The sequence below is a fragment of the Microtus pennsylvanicus genome, chromosome 8, assembly GCF_037038515.1.
Source record: "Microtus pennsylvanicus isolate mMicPen1 chromosome 8, mMicPen1.hap1, whole genome shotgun sequence".
Taxonomy (NCBI): domain Eukaryota; kingdom Metazoa; phylum Chordata; class Mammalia; order Rodentia; family Cricetidae; genus Microtus; species Microtus pennsylvanicus.
The window spans coordinates 58,868,305-58,891,144 of NC_134586.1; positions in this window are offsets into that span (position 1 = coordinate 58,868,305).

Here is a 22,840-nt window from a genome sequence, read left to right on the forward strand (position 1 = left end):
GGAGTGTGGCACGGTGAGGAGCTTTGCAGACATCATCTAATGCGCTTCCTCTAATAACCCCGTTTTCATTCCTGTTGTGTGCGTAGACTCCTGAAATCCTGCAACTGCCCAGAAGTCACTGAATTGCGCAGTCATGTAGCCCCAGGTTAAGCCCAGGCCATCTGATTACTGTGGGCTGGAAACTGCCCAACTTTGTAACCAAGATTTCACTAGACCAGGAATGGGTAGTAACAGCAACTAGACCCCAGCCCTGCCTTCTACCTGGTAGGCAACGAGAAGGCAGGTAGCTAGGTGTGGATTCAGGTCCTATGCTTGTGATACCTGATCTCAATACATACATGATACTGACCAAGATCTCTGCCAAGTTCACCTCCAAGACTAAGTCCAAAGCTCCAGCAGCTTGACATCAGCGTTACTAAACAGATAAAAAATGCCAAGCATCTTGGTAAGGGGGTGGTGGGGCTGGTATAATTGATTGTGTGTCCACTTTAGGAATAACAAGCCTGGCTAACCGTACGGCCCACACTAATTGGTGGCAGCAGGAGGCACGGTGCTGTCCTGGTGGCTCTGTAGCCAGCTCCAAGAAGTGATTTCCCTCAGGGACAATTATAATGGAATCTCTTCTGCTTGCTCGGTATGTTCCTGTGCAACTCTGCAGGCAGCCTTCGGTGCATTCTCGGACACTAGAACACTGTCTTGGCTTCTTGGTTAAGTTTTTCTGCTCTCTTTCTAATAGGCTAGCTGCAGTACCCCCCCCCCTTTACCATTTTCTCCGGTTCCCCAAGGTTCTAATCACCTTTGACTCTTTCTCATCCTCCCTAGGTGTTTGCAGCATTCATTCTGAGCTGTCTTTGGAAGAGTCTTCTTTAATATGACTCACTGTCTGCTTCTCTGGTAGTTGATTAAAATTTGGTGGTTTTTTTTTTTTTTTTGGTTTTTTGAGACATGGTTTCTCTGTAGCTTTGGTGCCTGTCCCAGAACTAGCTCTTGTAGACCAGGCTGGCCTCGAACTCCCAGAGATCTGCCTGCCTCTGCCTCCCGAGTGCTGAGATTAATGGTGTGTGCCACCACCGCCCAGCTAAAATTTGGTGTTTTGACCAATTTTCTGCTCATGTAGCAAAATAGAGACTGCAGATCGGAAATAGATTGCACCTGAGCAGGCCCACCAACGAGCGCATCCCAAAGCCGTGGCCTACTCTACTGTGGTGCATTCCAACACGGGGCTCCTGAACACATGACCGTAAGGCTCCCGTGCCATGAGCTGATCAGGACAAGCACCCGCTTATCTTCATACACACACACATGTCGACACCCCCCCCCCAAAATTCTGAATGGCAGATGTGTACATGCAACTGCCACGGACATCAGAACAAATGGTTGCACTCCAGTCCCCGGGCACACTAATATCAAAGGTCTGAGGACAGAGACCCCCACACACCCCCACTCAAAATTGAGCTCATCACACCCCAGGAAGAAAAATGTGCCATGGAAAATTCACTGGTTTCCGTGTATGTACTTGGTGAGAGAAAAGCTAACCATCAACGTGTCTTTAGCTGGTTAATAGTTGTGCCAGGAAAATGGGCACAGTTCCATCCCCCTCGCTATACTACTGGATTCTAGACCACAGCTAGAGTGACAGAATTGGGTTTCTAATTTTATCTCATTTTAGCCGTTGGCATTTTAATAGCTGCTCTACTTAGTAGTGACTGTCATGTTGGGCAGTGTGGCCCTAGATTATATTCCATAAAAACAAACATAGGAATAGAGTTACTGGCTAGTAGGTAAGGCTTCCAATTTAATACAACACCAGATTGTTCTCCTGAATAGGTTTCCCATGCTTCTTCCTAGCTGTCCTTGCCAGCATGTGTCTGTTGACTTGGGGAGGTTGGGATGAACTGAGTGTTTCTGCGCACACCCACCAACCCGACCCTGAAACTCTTGAGAGATGGGAACTTGAAGAACGGAATTAAGAACAGCTGTATAGATGCGGAAAAATTAGGTGGGGGACTCGTGCTAAATGTTAACGTCTATCAAAACTCAATGACATTTGTAACAGTATCTTATTGTAGGGATAGATCAAAATATAGAAAGAGCCTGGGAAAGGGTTCACAAATAAGGAAAGTTGGTTTAAAAATTGCTGATTCCATGGCTCAATGAGGAAACAACAAACACTAAATAATAAGGGATCGCTTACTGAGATGTTGATTGTCCGTGCCATTCTTTACACAAAAGTCAGGTTCAGATGGATGGAGAGTTCTTACGAAAGAGGAAATCTGAACGTTAGGGAGGGTCCAGTGAGAGTGTCCCTTTTGTCCTCACATCTGCGGCCACTGCAACCACAGAGGAAATCAAGGACAGGAATGCTTTTCTGGCCAGCATGGAAAACGAAGGAAAGGAAGGTCACGTTTAGAGAAAAAGGTACACGTGAATGCCAAGCATCTGACCATGAGAATGCCCCTTGGAACAGTGAGTGGGACACACTTTAAATCAAGCTGACTGCTCACAGGCAGCCCGGAAAGGGGCAGCATTTAGATGTGACAAAAGATTACATCGCCTGCAGTTTAAAAAACATCTTTGTTGATCTTAGAGCAAACACTCCATGTTTAAGTATGCTTTTTAAGTAAAAAATGCTAAAAATGCCCTCCGACCTAGGATATCCTGGGAGTGGACAGCCCGTCAGAGTGCTCCTCACACACTGGAGGTGTTTGACAGCTGCGCTAAGCAACAGTCCAGAGAGCAGTGGTGAGGATGCAAAGGCAGCCAGCGCGCTCTGCCACCACAGGAGATAAGTCAAGCCCTTTAACACCAGCGGCTGCTAAGGGCTTATTCCACACTCGGAGCGAGATAAGCTGCTCTTCATACCTCGCAGCACACCCCAGTCAGGAAAGCAGCTCAGAGAAAATCCAAGCGAGGCAACGGGCACAATCATTTCAGGGATGAAAATGAACAAACTTCAAGTTGTTTTGGTTTTAGTTTGAGTATCTGTCGAAAGCCTGTACTTCAGAATGACTGGCTTTTCGAAACATGTCATCACTGCAGGGTCCGCACGGAGCTACCTGCCAGGCACCTTGCACTCACAATCCAAGCCCCAATGTCTAAAGTACAGTTTGTTTTCTCACTTTTCTGAAGCACCCGGAGTCCAAACAGTTAGATGAAGGGACTGGGTGACACGTGCTTAGAGAAGTTGGAGCCACACCCTTGCCACTAATTCCTCCTAATTCTCTCCACTGCTTTTATTAGGCTGGTAGGTCACAGAGTTGTTGTGACTATACACCTGAGTTAGATACATTAGTGGTCTCCCTGTATTGTCTGCTAAGCTAATTTCCCTGAGACTTATGAACCCTCTGATGTTCTTGTATTTCCTCATTCAGATTCTATTTCAAGTGTACCATTTCCACTTAAGAGCAAGTCGGAATGAATCTACTCCCCCGCCCCCTTTTCTTTTCTTCCTTTCTTACAAAATGCAATCACGTCGTCCATAGAATTAAGTGTAAACAAGTTTTGGAAGAACAGTTCTCGTCTTGACTTAGAGACATCATCAGCAGGTCCCTGCCCGCAGAGCTACCAGGTCAAGGTGAGCCACACTCATTATTCCAGAAGGATGGAGACCTGTAAGAAAAGACCAGTAGGCCAGTCAGTGGGTGCCAACGCCACAGCCTGAGGCCGTATCATCATTGAGGACATCACAGATTAATCCCGATTTCCCATTTCCACAATCTACAGGGGCAATAGTGTTATTAAAAAGGGCGAGGCTCTGAGAGCTGGAAGGAAAATGAGAGGTCAACCTGGCGAGCTTCTAACCCTGCACAGGAAGAGAGATAGAAGCAAGAGGGGAAAGAATGGGATCTGTCTTGTCAGTGAGTGCGGAGCTCCTGTTGACTTGAACTGGACAAGGATCTGCAGGGAAGGTCTTAATTAAACCATGGCTGGTGCATCAAATCAAAGCTAAATGTGACTCATCTTCATTAACTACTGTGCATAAAGGAGAAAAATTTCCGGAAACTGTGGGCCACTTTTGAAAAATTTTATTTAAAGTGTCATTATGATGACAAATGCTTTGTTAGAACCAACTTCCTGGGGAAGAGAAAGTCACACTACCTCCAAGCAATTTTTCCCCTTCCCCCAAAGTTGAGACTGTTAGGGTCAGAGTCCGCTCTAATGCGGTTTGTGAGGCAATCGCTCTGATTATGAAATTCTGATGAGCCAGGGTGAGTGCAGACAGGCGACAAACTGGATTTCAGACAGGGGTCTTCAATAACCTGATTTTGATCCAACTTATATTGTGTGTCCCCAGAGGATCAAAATCATGTATACGATTCTCCACAAGTGCTCCCAAATTATTACCAAATGATCTCTCATGGCTGTTTAAGACTCATCGTTAATTATTCCCGAGGACTTGGAAGGGTTGGCATTGATAACAGTACCTAGGAGGAAGTCTAGTGATTGATAACAGCAGAATTCCTTAAACAGGCAGCCAGCCAGCTAAACCATGCCCGAGTCACTCAATCATGTGTGTATCCCTGAAGATTTCTGCAGTTGCCTTGATGCTTCTATCTTGCTACTCGGCGGCCATTGGTTCAGTAAGATGAAAGCTCCCGGTGCAGTGTATAATAGCGCCAAATGGCCAAATCTGTGATAAAAAATGATTCCAAATTTTGCTCCCAATCAATTATTCCAGACACAAGAGTGATGTTTCTGTTGCATGGTTGGCATAGTTCTGAGTTGTATCAGCTTCCACACGGTAAGGTTAGAATGTCCGTCTTCTCAAATAACACAGACAACTCGGGGGCAGAAGTGTTTTCTGTTCATGTGGCCCTGGAATATCCATAAGGAGCCTGGCACACACAGGATGCTCTCTGGTCAATAAACACAGGTTTTGTGATGTGATTTTGCTTTTTGTTCTGTAAATTACCTATCAAATTTTATTCTGGTAGTCTCCCTTTAGACGGTGTTTTAGGACTATCGGCCAAGGCTTGTTTTATGGGAATCCTGGTCATTCGAATTACTGAGGTGACAAGGAGGGCTGGAAGGGCACTACCCCTTGACCCAAGATTCCCTCTGAACCACTTAGTTTTCCTCTGGGCTTCCTTTAAGCTCTGTCTTCTTAAGCAGACAGAAGTATTAATCCAATAAAAGGCATGAACCACTGAGGAGCTGCTGCCCTTGCTTCTGAGCCTCAAAGCTGCTTCCGGCCAGAGCAGGGTTGCTCCACTGTGTGGAACTGGTCCAGGTTATCAGGGGATCACATGTTTGGGGAAAGTTTTCATAGTAACAGAATGACTGCCCAGAGCACTCACTTCATAACATGGTCTCTCTGAAACCTCCATGAGGTGAAGCATCCCCAAGAAGGCCAGGAATCTTGAGCCTCGGCCAGAGGCGACCTTATCACAGCCAGCAGTTTGCCATTCACGGCCACCACTCGAATAGATGTTCGTTAAGCATCTGCACTATGTAGTGCACAGAGGCACGGGGCTGCCAGGAAGGATGCTCCAAGGCCAGCCATTGTAAAAATAGAAAGCTTCCATCGATTCAGGTTCTGCTTTGTGCCGGACGCCAGAGCCCAGGCTTTGTGTTGGTTGTCTCGACCATTTCTCCTCCAAACCTACGACGTTAGGATTAGCATCTGTATATAAGTCAGAAAGAGAAAGATAAGATTGGTGCCAGCTCTACCAACCCTGAAGGTCAGACCCTTCATTACACCTGCTCTGTACCCCCAAGGAAGTTTAGTCAGTTGGAGGGGTAGCACAGAGGAGGGCACGGTTTGGGGGGGTGGGGAGTGAGACTAGGAGGGGACTCTCTGTTGCAGCTTTGAAGCAGCGAAAGAAGCAGAGAAACGTCATCTCTAGCACCCTGAGCTCTATGTAGGAAGGAAGACAGCTGAGCTCATCTATTGAGAAAAGGAAGGGTAGTAGCCCTGGAGAAGGGACAGTGGAGACACATGGTAATGATGACAGTATCAAACACATGTGCCTGGCCGTGCACTGACCATTGCCACGCATGATCTCTGAATCCTCATGGTTTCTTGACGTCAATACTATGCAGCCCCCAGGGAAAGTGAGGCTTAATGAAGGGCCGTAAGATGCGTAAGATGCCCACTGGGGACCACATATTGTGACTACAATTTTGACTCAGAGACCAGGGCTTCCTGGGAGCAGGGAAGGTGCTCAGAGGTGTGAAATCATGGCCCCTAACTAACTTCTAAACTTAACAGATAAAAACTGGAAAGCCTATAGCCTCAGGAGTGGTTGGTGGGGAAGTTTTGAGCTTGAACCATGAGAGCAAAAATGAGACAGTGGGAACAATCAGTTAAGAGGTAGGAATGCAGAAAGTGGGGCTCAAAAAACTGGAGCAGAGATTTACCAGTGAGAATAATGACCAAACTAGTGAGAAATGGCTCATGATAGGTAGAAATCCCACCACTTACTGAAGTTATGTTTAGGAAATATAACTTCCCCAAGCAAATTCAATATCATATAGCAAAAAAAGGAGGGACCCTTTCAGAATCTTCACTATTCTATACACATAAGAGTAGAGCCTTTCCTGCAGCCACCAAAGTCAATTCTAACACTGAATTTCAGCAACCAGGAAGAGCGATAGCCAATGTCAGGAGCAGAGCTCACGGGGCCTGCAGAACCACGGCAATGGTGGCCAGTAATGTCTGCTCAGCGTGGACGCTGGGTACTCCAGAAAAGGAGCAGAGACTCTGAGTGTGGGAAGCAATGACTGCCCGTGAGGAGGTCCCCTTGTGAGGGAGAGGTAGACTGTCTTCTCAGAAGGTACCTGCTCCCTCAGAGCTGCTTGCCTCACTTTCCTTGCCTCACACCAGTGAGAAAAATCTCTTGGGAGAAGGGAACGGTTTCCCCTCACTGCTGGGTTGCTGCTAACAATGCTTCCCAGGGAACTGTTTCAAGTTTGATGACTATCTCAAGAGCCCTGGCCAAAGTCTGGAACCCCATCTCCACAGTCCTTCAGTGAGCATTGCACAGACTTCTACCCGTTCCTCTCCAGGATGCCAATCAAACCCCATTCTCTAGCCCAGAATGCTATGCACTCACCGGACACACACTCACGTTCCACAGGAGGACACATCAACTCCAGGGCTCTCAATGAGAGGCTCGCGGTGGGGGCGAGGGTGGGTCTTCCAAAATATTTTTAATGTTCACTGCTCAGGTGGCAATGTGGTATTTCCACATTGAATATACAGATAAATTTCTATTCATTTGACACACCCCCCAGGAAATAACATGAAACACATGTGAAATCAGTTTAACAGGATCACACAAGACCTCGTTCCAGAATCTGATGGCCCAGCTCAGGGCTCCCCACTTCTCAGATTGTGACCACATGGTCAGAATACTGGATCCTTGCTCCAATTAAGTGATTACTTATAGCTTCAAAGCTTTCACTTTGTCACCTATAAAAAAGGGCTAAAAATAAGGCTTGATTCTGGATACGTAATACAAAAGCAGAGATCTAGTCGGCTTTGGGCTTTGAAACGTCCTTTTCCCTTCAAGAGAAGTTTTGCTTGGCTTTAATGTCTTCTGTGTCTCTCGTCCATGCCTCTACCTACGACTTAGACACGTTTGACTGCCGCTTAGAACTTTGAGAAGAACAGCGACTGGATGCATACACAGCGGTCTCACTGAACGGGAGGTCATTCCTTGGCACAACGGGCTCTCTCACACTTGCTGTGCAGTTGTGGGAGGCCAGGCCATAACTCCAGGAAATCCTCATTAGCTGTGTCCACAGCGGGGAAGATGTGAAAACTGAAGTTTGAAAAACTTGGAGAAACACAATATCCACCTGCCTGTCTTTCCGTGGGTGTAAAGACGTGGGTGGGTGAGACAACCAACGCACACAGAGGAAAGCGGGAAATGGCCCAGGAGATTCCCGACACTGATGAGATGGGTCTCTACCTGTCTGATCCCCAAGTCCCACAAGGTGACCCAGAGGAAGTTGGCCAGGCGCTTCTCACTGTGGTCGGGGAAACTGGTTGAAGCCAGAGAGCGAGGTAGCCTGGCAAGAGATTATTTTCCAATGGACGATGTCCTGCGTAGTACTGCAATGATGAAACCAGTGGTTAGCTAATGATTTTAACAGTTTCTGATGCCTGGGGCAGGAGAGATGGCTCAGCAGTTAAAAGCATTGGCTGCTCTTGCAGAGGATCCCAGCTCCATTCCCAGCACCCACGTGGTGGTTCACAACCATCTGTACCACCAGTCTCAGAAGATCTGAGGCCCTCCTCTGACCTCTGAGGTTACTGCACCTACATGGTGTACTTTCATTCAGACAAAACTCAAACACATATAATAAAAATAATAAACAAAATCTTTAAAAATAATTTCAGATGTTCTATAGGCCACAGAGTATTTGCTGATAGTTTGAGAAGTTGAAATCAATAGCTCAAGCAAAGCTAGGTATGGTGTCTCTTGCCTGGAATCCCAGAGAGAGAAGCTGGAGGATGACCATGAGTTCAAAGCTACCTGGGCTACATAGCGGGCCCTTGTCTCAAAGAATGAATGAAAGAAAGAGAGAGGGAGAGGGAGAGAGAGAGAGAGAGAGAGAGAGAGAGAGAGAGAGTAAAAAAAATTAAAACCAAAAAAATGGGTGAAAGTGTTATACTTGTTACATTTGGTTCTTCTGTAATAATTCACAACTAGTAAGTTTCATGCATACCTAAATAGATTTACGATCTGCCTAAGGTAATCACTGATTTTTGGAGTGGTCCTCGGAAGGTTTTTGGAGTGAGAGGGGCAACGTTGAACTGTTGGGACAGGGAAATGGTATCGTCAGTAATAGTTGTAAAATAGGATCTTAATTTGTATCTCCTTTTTCCTTATCAAAAACATAGTTGCACATCAGTAAACATTCAGGGAGATTATTGGCACTAAAAGGAGAGTCATCGGAACAGCGGCTGCAAAGGGATCTTGTCAAGTCTCAGGCTCAGAGTTCTGACAAAACACCCTGTCTTCATATGCACCTCTGAGCAGCAGCTTCAGGACAGCTCTGGGGCTGAGCGAGAGTTTTAAATTTTGCTTCTAAGACTAAACTCTGACCTTCCATGGGGCTGCTGACACGCAGTAACAGGAAGAGTGGCGGACTCCAAGTTGGGATGGAAATCAGCTCGCAGAGCGTGCCTGCATGCTCGCAACTTGGCTTTACAAGGCCAGACGGCAGGCTGTTCCTCAGGAGATGGCCATGGCGCGCTCTGGCTCCTTCCTGGTAGCGGTGACAAGACTGCAGTGTCTGTTTGGAGAGTTACACATTCATTCACCGTCAGAATGTCAGGGCGGTTGACACTTAGACCTCTGATGGGGGATTCCTTCAGAATGGACCATGTATGGGAAAAACTCTGTATGATTCCACAGAAGGAAGAAATGAGATGGCAGATTGGAAACTAATTTTAGTCTCTATGCACATACCGGTCCCTGTCACATTCCCACTATCTCCTCTCATGGGGCACATGGTGTCTGATAGCAGCAATGGGCGGCTTCATGATGCTCTTCCAGAATGCTTTGGAAGGACTTAGTATCACCCTTCAGTACCCATGACTTACAAGAATGACTTGTATCATTCCATTGCCCAAAGGACAATGACAGATATCAGGATTCCAAGATAGCTCCAGAAGCAGTTGCCAGCACACATTTTTCCATTCAAAAGTTACAGCATGGTGAGGTTTAACGTCAGGGCTTTGGGAAAGAGTGTTCATCACGAGATGCGGTCAAGTAGTCTCGCGGTATTTTAGAATCTGGTGACCCTTGTTGGTAAACCCAAATGTCCTACCAGACAGAACCCCTTGCTGTCTGGATAGATGCAGGCTGAGAGTTCTAACGGAACGTGTTAGGGCAGGACCCATACAGATTTCATATCTCCTCTACTGCTGCTTCTTATCCCATGTTTTTCTCAAATTAATGCCGTCAGTAGCTGATGGTTGGACAGGGCACTCTGAGACCCTGCTGGAAAGAAAGGGATGCAATGAAGAATTGAGAGGTTTGTCCCACAAGGTAAAGGTTCTGGGTGGAAATTAGGAGACAAGCTGAAGAGGAGGTAAGCAGAGGGGACAACTTCCTAGAACTTCTACATGCAGAAACAGCACCGGGCCCAGCGAGAGACGTCACAGCATACAGGAGACAGGCCTGAATATAAAAGGAAGACGCGGTAAGGATTTCATGATGATGTACCTTGTCGTTCACCATTTCTTCTGCCAAGGAGCTCGGTGATAAGATCATAACAATAAGATCATAGGTATATGTTATTTGAACTTTACAGAAAAAGCACTATTTTAGGGTTTTTTTTAATCGGTTTCAAAATTCCATTTCTGATCTTTACAAACAACTTGGCAAAATCATTTAAAAAACAATACACCACCCCAGCGTTCACGATTTGAGTCATCTTGCTCGGGTTTGGAGAGGAAACTGAAATCTCCAAAGTGAAGCTTCTCTAGCCCACACCTCCATCCGGTCCTCAATGCCACCTGTGCTGGTGTGACGTCAGCTTGACCGGAGTTAGGTTCATCTGAGAGGAGTGAACGTCAATGGAGAAAATGCCTGCGTAAGATAAGGCTGCAAGCAAGCCTGTAGGGTTGTTTTCTTAATTACTGATGATGTGGGAGGGCCCAGCCCATTGTGTGTGGTGCCATCCCTGAGCAGGTGGTCCTGGGTGCTCAGAAAGCAGTCTGAACAAGCCCTGAGGAGCAAGCCAGTGAGCAGCTTCCTCCAGGGCCCTGCATTATCACCTCCTGCCTCCAGGTTCCCTCTCTGTTTGAGTTCCTGTCTATTTCCCTCAGTGGACTGTGACTCAGAATTTGTAAGCCAAATAAACCCTTCCTCAAGTTCCTTTCAGATATGGCGTTTTTAACTGTAACTCCAGCTAAGAGTGCCCCCCGCCCCGGTCATTATTGATGTGACATTGGTTCCTAGTTTGGGGTCACAGGAGAGAATGTTGAGGGGTGGGATGACTTAAAATGTGACCATCAGATGGGCTCTGTCACCCACGCAACTGGCAAGATGAACACATTGGAAGCTCCCCTCATTGCTAACACGTAAGTTGCACTTACTTTAAAAAGCTAATCTATGTTCAATCTGCAGACTTCGGAACTGCTTTTCCAGCCTGCAGGAATGCCTTCAGCCTCCTCTCTTTCTCTTTCTGACCTCGCCCTTGCTTCAGGGGTGGGGTAAGAGGTACCGGTCAAGCTAAGCAAGCCAATGCCCAGCTGCATCTTCCTTATATGGTAAAACTCTTGCCAAGGACCCGCGTTCTCTGTCCAGATAGGGAAATATCCCACCTTCCATTGCTCTAACTGGTTAGTGTGGTCATGTTATTTTAATGTGTTATCATTTTATTTTTATGCTGGAGTTAAGTATTAATATGTGAGTTGTATATGTCATAAGGCCTGTGGCAGCTGATTGAGATTCTAGGGAGCTATTAGATACCCGATTTTAAGATGGCATGTGTATGTGGATTATGTGAATGGGTAAATATAAGGATGTATGCCAACATTTGAAGGTGATTTAGTTTTTCAATATATTTGTTGACAGCCATGCTCTGTCTATAGTTATGACTGGTAAACATCTGGAATACAGGATATCTGTTTTCTGTGTTTCAAATAATCTTTATTAAGTTTTAATTATAAAATATAATTGGTCTTTAAACAACTGTATTTTATATATATAATTTATTATATAAAAAATTAAATCCTTAAAATTTAAAAAATATAAACCACAGAGTTGCTAAATGGTTAAAGAGAAGAAAAAAGTTTTTTTTCCAGACATAGTTTCTCTGAGTGGCCCTGGATGTCCCTGAACTCACTCTGTAGACCAGGCTGGCCTTGAACTCAGAAATCTGTCTGCCTCCTAAGTGCTGGGATTAAAGATGTGTGCCACTACCGCCTGGCAAGAAGAAAACATTTTTATATAAGATGTTTATGTAAAAAATTATTAAGAGCTGGGCGGTGGTGGCGCACGCCTTTAATCCCAGCACTCGGGAGGCAGAGGCAGGCGGATCTCTGGGAGTTCGAGGCCAGCCTGGTCTACAAGAGCTAGTTCCGGGACGGACACCAAAGCTACAGAGAAACCCTGTCTCGAAACACCAAAAAAAAAAAAATCATAAAGAATGCTTACAATATAGTTTTAGCTTAACTAGTTAAAGTCCTGAGATCAGAATCCTGTTACATCTGCATGCAATTTACATACAGCAGAAGGCTCTCCTAAGGTTTGATCAGTTCTTACTAATGTTCACCAAATCTTAGCAATGTTTACAAAAACTGGCTTACGAAAGCTAAGATTTTGTTTTATCTTTTAACTAAATGAGGTATTTAAAACCTGTGATTATGTTTCTCTAAATGCTGTCTTTATGTTTTATCGTTGAGTAAGTCACATAGTTTGACCACAGACCTTATTTTACTGGACAAAAATTTAAATATATTTATAAACCTAACTCAGTATACAAAATATTATTGTGCCTATGATCTTCACCCCTCTAGATTAATACTAAACAATTGCTACGAAGAATTCATGACACCCTCTCTAGGTCAGTGGTAGCAGAGTTACAGTCCCTCATGCTCCCAACCACAAAATTACTTCCATTGCTACTTCATACCTGTGACTTCCTACTGTTATGAATGAATCATAATGTAAAGGTCCATGTTTTCCAGTGGTCTCAGGTGACCTGTGAAAGGGTTGTTCGATCTCCAAAGGAGTCATGACCCACAGGTAGAGAACCGTGGCTTCAACTTAAACAGAAAGCCCCACACTTCTATATTACTTAAATACTGTTATGTTTACAAGATGTTAAAATTCTACTGGGTTATTCCTCAGTGACGAAAATGTCTAATCTTGATTCTCCTGAAACCACAAATAGAGACCACACTGAGCCTTTCTGATACAACTGTGAGTTGACACAGACCTTACCTTAGTTAAACCTTTGCGGGAATACCTGATTTACACTCCTCTGATATAAACTAGCACGTCTTTCTCCTTCGTCTGTCATCTTTGCTTCTTTGAAACACACTGTTCTAAATTATTTTAATATTAAATAGAATTCTTGCATGTTACATCTATGTTAAACATTGAAAAGCCATACCTGTGTCGTGAAAACGCTGATGATAAGTTAAACAGTTAAACAGTTACAGGCCCAAAACCAGTTGTCTTGAACTATCTTCATCTTTTTAATAGAAAATATATTACCTTCTTGTGTATATGACAACATTCATGTGAGTAAAACTCAAAGACTACTCCAGAGGATTGGCTTTCACGCCATATATAGAAGCCTATTAAAGCTCATTTGTACTTGGATGCTGTCTCTACGGTCACCTTTAAAATAATAAATTCAGATCACACCCAGTGGTGTGTGTTTTGTCATTAACGCTTGTGTCTCCTTGGACCCTGAGAGCTGCTCAGAGGTGCCCATCTATGCGGTGTCTCCCCACTACCCTCACATCCTGGTCCTGCATACCAACCTTACTCTGGGTTCTGTGACTTCTCTGGAGTTTGTCCTGCTCCTGAGGTCTCAGTGGCCCTGTGGAGTTCTGCCCTACTGTTGGGGTTCTGATGGTCCTTCCTCTTTACTGAGCTTTTAATGCTGCTCTCATGATTCTGATGACCTCTTCCCTGGGCTCCTGCAATTACCAGAAACCCTGTCCTTTCCCTCCCTGCACCAGAAAAGCTTCTGAGTTCTGGGTCCTACTCACTGTTTACTGTGCTGCTCTCCGAGTCCACCCATTTCCAGAAAGTAAAGTAGGGCTCACAAAAGACATTTGTCTGATCTCTCTCCCTTTTCTGGACCTACGAAACTTACCAAACAAACATCCCTCCCCAATGGGCACCACCCAGTCTTACCCATCCGAGGACCCTCCTTGGTGGTCTTGTTCTAGGGCCTCAAACGCTACTTAACAAGGTCAATACTTTCCCTATATCAGGCTAAGGAGGCAATACCAAGACCTGCACGATTGATTCTTTAGCTCTACATAACGTGTCTACTGGATTCTAAAAGAAACCTAGAACTCACCCAGCCATATGCAGTCTACTCAGGTGGGACTCTGGAGACAGCAGCTCCACCAGGGCAAATGCCTGCTCTCTCCGCCCAGCGTCTCCAGGCCTGCCTCTTCTCTGGCAAACACAGAATATTCTCTCCCCCACCACACGCCAGGGCTCTTTTGTTCCACACTTTTTGTATGCTTCTGCTAAATATTCCAGTTCTATCACTGAACTCAACAATATCTCTTTTCCAGCCCACACCACTGGATTCCTCCTCTTCTCGAATCCTTTAGGAGAAAAGTAACCACCTGCTTATCTTCTGTTATACAGGGAACTCGATGCCCTTTGCATAGACAGTATATTGGTAAGTTAGCATGCACCTTTTTGAAACTTTTTTCTTATTTATTCGATGTGTTCTTCACATCATGTGTCTTGATCCTACTCATTTCCCTTCGCATCTGCCCTCCACCTCTGTAAAGCCCCACCCAATAATAAAACAAAAGTTAAGGGAAAAAAAGAAAAAAATTAAAATCTTGTCATGCAAGCTGCAGTGTGACACAGTGAGCCACACAGTAAGCCCTTTGTCCATATACCTTTACTTGCATGTGTTCATTGCAGAGTCATGGTTCGAGTCCTCTGGTTTCTGCTACACTATTGATGCTGGGCCCTCACTAGGACTCCCCTTGGCTATCCCGCGGTTGCCCTGTGTTGTGGACATCCTGTAGCTTTGGGTGTGCGGGTCAGGCACCTTCACAGGCTCCAGCAGATGGTAGACGGAGTGGATGTTGGGGCTGACCAAGTCATAACTGTCGATTAGGGCCTGGGCAACTTCAAGGCTGGTCAGCCTGCCAGTTCTCCCCTGTTCTCACCACCAGGGTGAGCTCTCCAGCATTGCCCTGGTAAATGACCCTTGCCCGTGAGCAAGGGGTGGGGCTGTTCTCCTGCTTTCCTGTCCTCAAGGTCAGGTCTCCCACACCTACGCCATCAAAGCCAGCTCTACTGCAGTGCCCAGGCCAAGGGCTTGAGGCACTCTCCTGAGTGTTTCAGGTGACTGGGGCAGGGACAGCTCTCTCAATCTTACGACCCCACAGCCAGCTTCTCCACCTGTCTCAGGGGTTGACAGGGTGCTGGGAAGGGGAGGAAGGGGAGCTGTTGAGGAAGATGGCAACTGTCCCCTGCCTATGCTGCCTCCAGACAGACTAGTAATGGAGAGAGCTCTCCCTTGCTCAGCACTTCTGGGCTGGCTCACCCACCCTTCCGGCAACAGGGTTGGCTCTGTTGTGTTGCCCAGGTGAGGTTGCAGCAAATGGGGGACATTTGAGCTCTTGTGACCTCAGGGAGAGCTTTCCCACCTACCTCAGGTGTTGATGGGTATTAGGGGGCATCTTTCCCCCACACATGCTGCCACAAGACATTTGAGTAATGGGAACAACTCTCCCTTGCTTGCAGCAGCAGGGTTGCTCATCCACACCTCCACAGCAGTGCCGGCTCAACCGTGCTGTTGAGTCGAGGAGCAGGGCCATTTTCTTGCGTAGCACGCACCTTCTAAAACGCACAGAGAAGCTGGCTCAGGAACTAATATTTGACCCTCCCACGTCAGAACCAAGCCCATTTATTCCAAAGTGTTCCAGTCTCACCGGTCCTGCGTCAGGGAGGTCCCTGAGTCTGTAACAGGAAGAAAAGAGAACAAGAAAATAGCACAAAGTAAAAGCCCCGTGCCTTTGAGAGCCACCAAAAGATAGAATATTTCCTATTTCCAACAGAGGTTGCTTCTGATTAGCCTGTGATACAAGGGGCTACAGTGGGGCTAATGGGAAGCCGCTGCAGGAGAGGACTCTGCCTAGACATCCCCAGTCATTGCCCTAGAGTCACAATGATTAGGTCCCTGTCGTAGGTTCTGCTGGATGTCGTAAGCATCAGTTGATGTTTTGCTACTCCCCAGCGGTTTTCTCTCTATCCGCTACATGTATTCATTCAAAACTCATGTGATTATAGATGTGGAAAATTGTTCTACAGACCATACAGAGCACAAGAGTTCTTCCTGGTGTCTTATGTTTTCTATGGGGTTTTTCTGGGGACCTACAAGGCCCAGAGTTTAACAATATACAGGTAATATTAATTTATCACATTATGCTCTATTTGGATTCAGAACTCTTTTAATTAGATGATATGTTTATTTGTTGTTGTTACTATGTCTCTTGGTATCCAGGAAGGAAACAAAATGAACAGGAACCAGCCAACAGCAGGAAGTGCTTAAGGTGTGTAAGCAGGAAGGTATTTTTAGGAAAGGTCGTCTGTGTGATGGGACTTTGCCCAAAGATGGATGTGTGTTTTTCCAGAGTGAGAAAGAAAGCTGCAAACCTTAACTAAGCAAGCAACAGAAGCTTTCTTAAGGTTAAAGTTCAGCTCAGCCTCTATTTAAATTAATTGAGTTATCATAAGTTATTGATCTACTCTTGGCTGTACTTGCAAGAACAGAATCCCAGTTCTCACCAGGATTTATTCAGAAGTGCTTGACTTCTGTCCAGGCTGTATCTGGACATTACACAGGACTTCAGATGACCCGACCGGTGTCGCTGATGTCATAGGTACTGCACTGATGTGGAGAGAGGGGTTAAATGTCTTGCCCTTTGCCCTCCAAGGATAGCTGATTCCCATGGCCCTGATGTCATGGGCCTGTTCTGATGCAGCAAGAGGGGTTAAATGTTTTGCCCTTTGTCCTCCAAGGTTAAGTAATTCCCACGGACCTGTGGCGTGTAGCTATGTTAAGCCGATTGTCCACTTGTTCAAAGAGGCCATGAAGACCCCACTGAATGGACATTAATCAGAGTCTGAATCCAAATAGATTCGTGCAGTGTAGTTGTTCATACTACACACGTGAAGATTAACACAGAGGAAACAATCTTCCATTCTTTCAAGAGAAGCCAAACAAGGCTTTTGGCTTGTCCTCCTTTAAGCAGACTGAGAAAAAAGAAGGAGGAGGAGGAAGAAGAGGAAAAGCAGCACCCGAAGGAGCCAGAGGGTCCTTCTCTGAGGACCAGACCCTTGCCTGGCCTTAACTGTGTTTTGAAAAGTGATTAATTTTGGCCACCTACATGATCTTAAATACCCAGAAAGAATGTATAATCAAAGTTAAACTAATTTATAGTAATTGAAAACAGGCAATGGATCAGATTTCCAAGCCTATGAATGGGCTACTGACATGCTAGATGGAGTAAAAACAGCCACCCCAGCTTTAATCAAATCAAGGAATTTCCAATTTCCATGCTTTTTGTAATAATAAACATACCACTATTTGTATATTTCTGACAATTCTGCCAGTGTCTTATTTGCTTTGCAGAGTCTCCAAAATCATACTAAACAGCATTATCGCATTGATGGACGGCTTTAAACTGGGGTCTCTGGACCTTCCTCGTGAAGTGGGCCGGATCTAGTATAATCTTAGTAGTGGGGCTATAGCTCGCTGGATCTTGTACACTCAGCAGCTGTCTCAATTTTGTCTCCTCTTTTTACAGATGTCCACCCTAGGATGGTTCAGTAGCAATCTAACTCCGTCCATCTGGGTGAGTTTGATTGCTCTCCCATGCCTGGATGCCACAGGAGTAAATCCCTCTTCATCCCTACCATCCGCCAGAAGCAGTCAGATTGATTTAATGTTCATTTCCTAAACGGATTTTAGGGTCTCAGCTCTTGAGTGGAGAATGTTAGACATATAATGGCAGACTGGGGTGGGGGGGCAAAGAGGAAGGGCCCCTTCAAAGCAGCCCCCTCTTCCAACATTTCAAATGCCAGCAACTGTCCCAAGACCAACTCTCTCCTCCACACAAGGGATGCCAGCCACCCTTGTTCCACAGAAAAGAGCAGTTCCAACTTGATTCTCTACTCCTGTAACAAATGTTACAAACAAATGCAACTTGAAGGAGGAAAGCGTTTATTCAGTTTAGATCTGCTAGTGGCAATCTGCTGTTGTGGAAAGTCAGGACAGAAACTCAAAGAGAACAGAAAAGTCATGGAGGGACGCTGCTTACTGGCTCGCTCCCTAGGTCAAGTTAGCGACCGAGCAAAAGCCTCACAGGCCTGCCGCAGACACTTCTGATTTGGAGAATTCTGCTTCCTTCTTCCCAAAGCCTCTGGGCTGTGTCCAGTTAGCATTAAGCCCTATGGGTTCAAAAGTTGACAAGCCCGTTCCCGTTTCTTGTATCAAAGTCAGGAATGTTAGCCATGGCCATCTTACTTAGAAAGTGCCAAGTTGAAAAGTTCCAGCGGCTTCCCCAACATCACAGCAATTAGCATTCTGTAGTCACGACTAGGAATTAGCCTGGATTCCTGCCATACACCTGCTGTAGACCCCTGATAATGCCACACCCACCCCTGCAGGCTCCTGGGAATAGCCTGCATAAGAAAGGTTTGGATCACCTGACATTCCTTCACTCTTTGTGGCTGTTTGTTCACCCCCAGCAAAGGCCAATCTCTGGCCAAAAAAAAAAAAAAAAACCCCAAAACTTTTCAACCTCTTTCCCCACCCTGACACTTCCGTCCTGTAACTGCCCCAGCATGCAAGCTCCTGGCAGACTCCTATTCTAGCACCCACCCCTGCAGATGCTACCCCACCCCTGCAGATGCTACCCCACCCCTGCAGATGCTACCCATCCCTGCAGCCCTGCAGATAGTACCCCACACCTGCAGATGGTACCCATGCCTGCAGATGTTACCCTACCCCTGCAGATACTACCCCACCCCTGCAGATGCTACCCCACCCCTGCAGATGGTACCCATGCCTGCAGATGTTACCCCACCCCTGCAGATACTACCTCACCCCTGCAGATACTACCTCACCCCTGCTGATGTTATGCCACATAAAATATGCCACTGACTTAAGACACTTGGTCTTTCTTTCCTTCTCACTGATCTTTTTTAGTTCATAGTCCTGGGGATACTGACCTCGCCCAGCAGGAAAGAGCTGCCCCCTCCCTGTGCCCAGTAACTAACCACCCCAGCATGTAATTCTGTAAGAGATGCCCTCTACAGACTTCCCCACAGTTACAATTCAACACTATCTCAAAATAAATAAATGACAAAATAAGTATGAATTCAAAACACAAATCAGGAAGGGGCTTAGAAACCCCAAGAGACAGAAGATATGTCACCAGGGGGTGATCAGAAGGGAGGTATGGGCCAAGCTGAAGGCTCGTGGAATTTCTTCCCCGTGACTGGGAAGTCCTGTAAGTGACTGTGGTGACAGCTGCCCAGTTCTGGAACGCACACATTGAATGGAGAGTTTTTCATTTATTTTACATATTGACCACAGTTTCTCCTTCCTCCTCTCCTCCCATTCGCCCCCCACCTCCCACCTACCCCCTAATCCAATCAGAAAGGGGCAGGCCTTCCACAGGAGTCAACAAAGCATGGCATCCCAAGTTGAGTCAAGACCAAGCTCCTCTGCCTGCATCAAGGCTGCCTTAAGCCCAGCATGGGGATAGGTTCCCGAAAGCCAGCTCAAGTGCCAGGGACAGGTCCTGATCCCACTGCGAGGAGCCCCACAAACAGGCCAAGCTACACAACTGTCACCCACATGCAGAGCGCTTAGGTTGGTCCCATGTAGACTCCCTAGCTGTCGGTTCAGAGTCTATGAGCTCCCTCGAGCTCAGGTCAGCTGTGTCTGTGGGTTCCCCTGTCATGACCCTGACCACCCTGGGTCACAGGATCTTCCTCGTTCTCTTCAACTGAACTTCCAGAGCCTGGCCCAGAGCTTGGCTACGGATCTCTGCATCTGCTTCTATCAGGTACTGGATGAATGCTCTCTGATGACAATTAGGGTAGTCACCAATCTGATTATAAGAGAAAGCCAGTTCAGGCACCCTCTCCACTATTGCTGGGAGTCTAAGGTAGGGTCAGCCTTGTGATTAATGGTGAGTTTTATTTGTCAGCTTACGCATCAATCCATCTTCTAAGATCAAAAGGAAAAGGCAATTTATTTCATAACCTTTAACCCCGGAGTGACAGTGCACAGCCTCTGTCAGGTGTTAGTGACTTCTGAATTCCCTGTGCTGTGGAAGCTGCTCAGTAGGCTACTTCATCATGTGACCTGAATGTTCTTTACATCAGTGTACGTTTGTATAGTTTTGTTAAGTGACTGAAGATTCCTCCATATACGTACATATTCACTTGGCCAAACTCTTATTAGGGAGGCAGTTGAGATAGTTAGCCCTGGCTGTCTTGGAACTCACTATGTAGAGCAGGCTGGCCTCAAACTCACAGAGATCCATCTGCCTTTGCCTCCCAAGTGCTAGGATCAAAGCCATAAGTCACACCTAGCCACTTAGTTAGACTTTTATTATTAAATATCTAAATTAGCAGTGAAACTCTCTGGGAAGCAGAATGACTAACATGACATATTGTTAGTGGTTCCAGTAAGAATCAGCATCAGCATTGTAACCAGGAGGTGATGGCCCATGCCTTTAATCCCAGCACTCCAGAGGCAGAGGCAGGATCTCTGAGTTCTAGACCAGCCTAGTCTACAGAGTGAGTTCTAGGGTGGCCAGGGCTACACAGAGAAACCCTGTCTTGGAAACAAAACAAGAGTCAAAATTGTCTCACCTCTGCAGAACTAAAAGGTGAACCCAGCTCTGTGAGACTGGAGCGTCTTTAACTGTCTTCCTGTCAGCTAGCCAGTGTGAACCTGTCTTCCTCTAGCTTGTGTTTGAGGTTGTCCTAAAACTAGATTTTGTTAGAAATAGGAGAAAAGTAGTACAGTTAGCATTAGGAAGTGAATGTTACTTTATTGTAGTGTTTTATGTGTCCGGGTGTTTTGTTTGCATGTGTATCTGAGCACCATATGTATGCCTGGTGCCCCAGAGGCCAGAAGAGGGTGTTGGGTCCCCTAGAACTGTTATGAGACACCATGTAAGTGCTGGGAATTGAACCCAGGCCCTCTGGAAGAACAACCAGTTATCTTAACCACTGAGCCATCTCTCTAGCTCTAAACCTTAGGTTTTTAAACAAGTGACTGCTAATGACATTGCTTGCTTACCACCTTTGTCTTTTGCACAGTCTCTGACTTCTGCTCAGACAGTGGCCTCCTGCTGGATGATTATAGTATGATAAAAAAGTTGAACTTCACGGAAGATCACCTCTTTCTCTAGACAGGATCAGCAGGTGGGAAAGTTTAAGCAATGCCCCCAGACCTTCAGCCACTTGGTCTAGCGTGCTTTTACTAAGACAGGATCCAAAAGGATGGGCAGCATGCCTGCCAGGGTATATCCACATCTTAGTATAAGCTTTCCTTCTTCTCCAAGGATAGGACAGCCCCAGTTCTTTACTTCTGGGAGTTTGCTTTTCCAGCCCATCTCTGCTAACACGGAGCATGTGAGCTCCATGCCTGGCTTCTGAAAGGTCTTGGTGTTTCCAAAGGAATGGCACCCTATTGAAACTTTACTTACATTTGTCTTGCTTTTATGGGGGGTTATGAAAGTTTAAGGGGAATCAGACAAAAAGTTAAGGAAAGTGTTATAATTTCTCGGAGAACCAAGAACCAGCGAAGTGCCCCACCCCCGGCCCTCTCCACATTTTTGCCCTCGGCCATCCCTTGTAGTCTACAGAGGGACACAGACCCTTTCATCACCAAGATCAGCTGCCCTGACACTTCCTGGGTTCTGCTTCTCTTTCCAGCCTTTCAGCACTGAATGCTGGACGCGCATTCCTTAGAGCCCGCAGCAGCAGCCTCCGCCTCGCACAAGTGGCTGCACATCACAAGTGCACACCAGGGTCCTCCCAGAGCAGGTCAGATTCCAGAGGCAAATCACTTCCTCTGCTTATCACTGGCGCTTTTATGAGGGCTGGGACGGAAGCCCTTCCAGTGCCCAGGCTGCATGAATACACACGGCTCTGGGACGTGGCGCTCTCGGGGTTACTCCAAAGAGGAAGGTCCTAGGAGGGTCGCGCTATTCAGGACTGCATTTATTCATCCACAGAGAACCCTTGGGCAGCCCAAACTTGCCATACTGGACCAGTAACCAGCCCGTGTGTCCATACTGAACATGCTCTAAGGGGACACTTGTCCTCCCCTCTCCGGTACCAGACTGTTTGAAAGAGGGGACCCCAAGAAACAGAATTAAAGGAGCCAAATGAGTAGTGGGAAGCAGGAAAAGGATGTTTCATGCATGCACACTGGGAAGGGAACAGAGACCCAGCAGCCCACCTCTAGCCTGATTTTGTAAATCCTTCCCCAGAAGACAAATTCTATCTCGGGGTGCTCTACTTCCTCTCCCAGCATAAGATTCTAGAGGGAATTGTGTTTCTTGATGTGGTACAAACTGTGAACCCCAAATCCTGTACCAGACCTGTACAGTGGGAACACAGACACGGCCAGCCCTTGCCATCAAGAATGGTATGGTGGACAGTTAAAACATATGTGTAATGTTATGAGGAGCTGAAGTTGTTAGAGGACCAATGACAATCGGGTCACACGCTGGATTAAGAAATTGTCTCTTGGCTGGGGAGACAGCTGCTCGGAAAATTAAAAAAGAAAAACAAACTTTCAAACAAGCGTGAGGACCTGAGTTCCCATCCCTGGCAATTATCCAAGGGTCAGATTTATAATCCTAGAGATGGTGGGCCAGGGTGGAATTGAGGATCACTGCAGCTCTCTGGTCTGACAGCCTGGTCAAATTGATGAGTTCCAGTTTCAGTGATACATCTTATCTCTAAAAATAATGTGGAAAGTGATGGAGGAAGATGCCTGACGTCCACAGCTGACCTCCAATGCAAGCATGCACACCTGCAAGTACACACCAAGACACCTGCACACATATACACTGTACGCTCCACACACACACACACACACACACACACACACACACACACACACA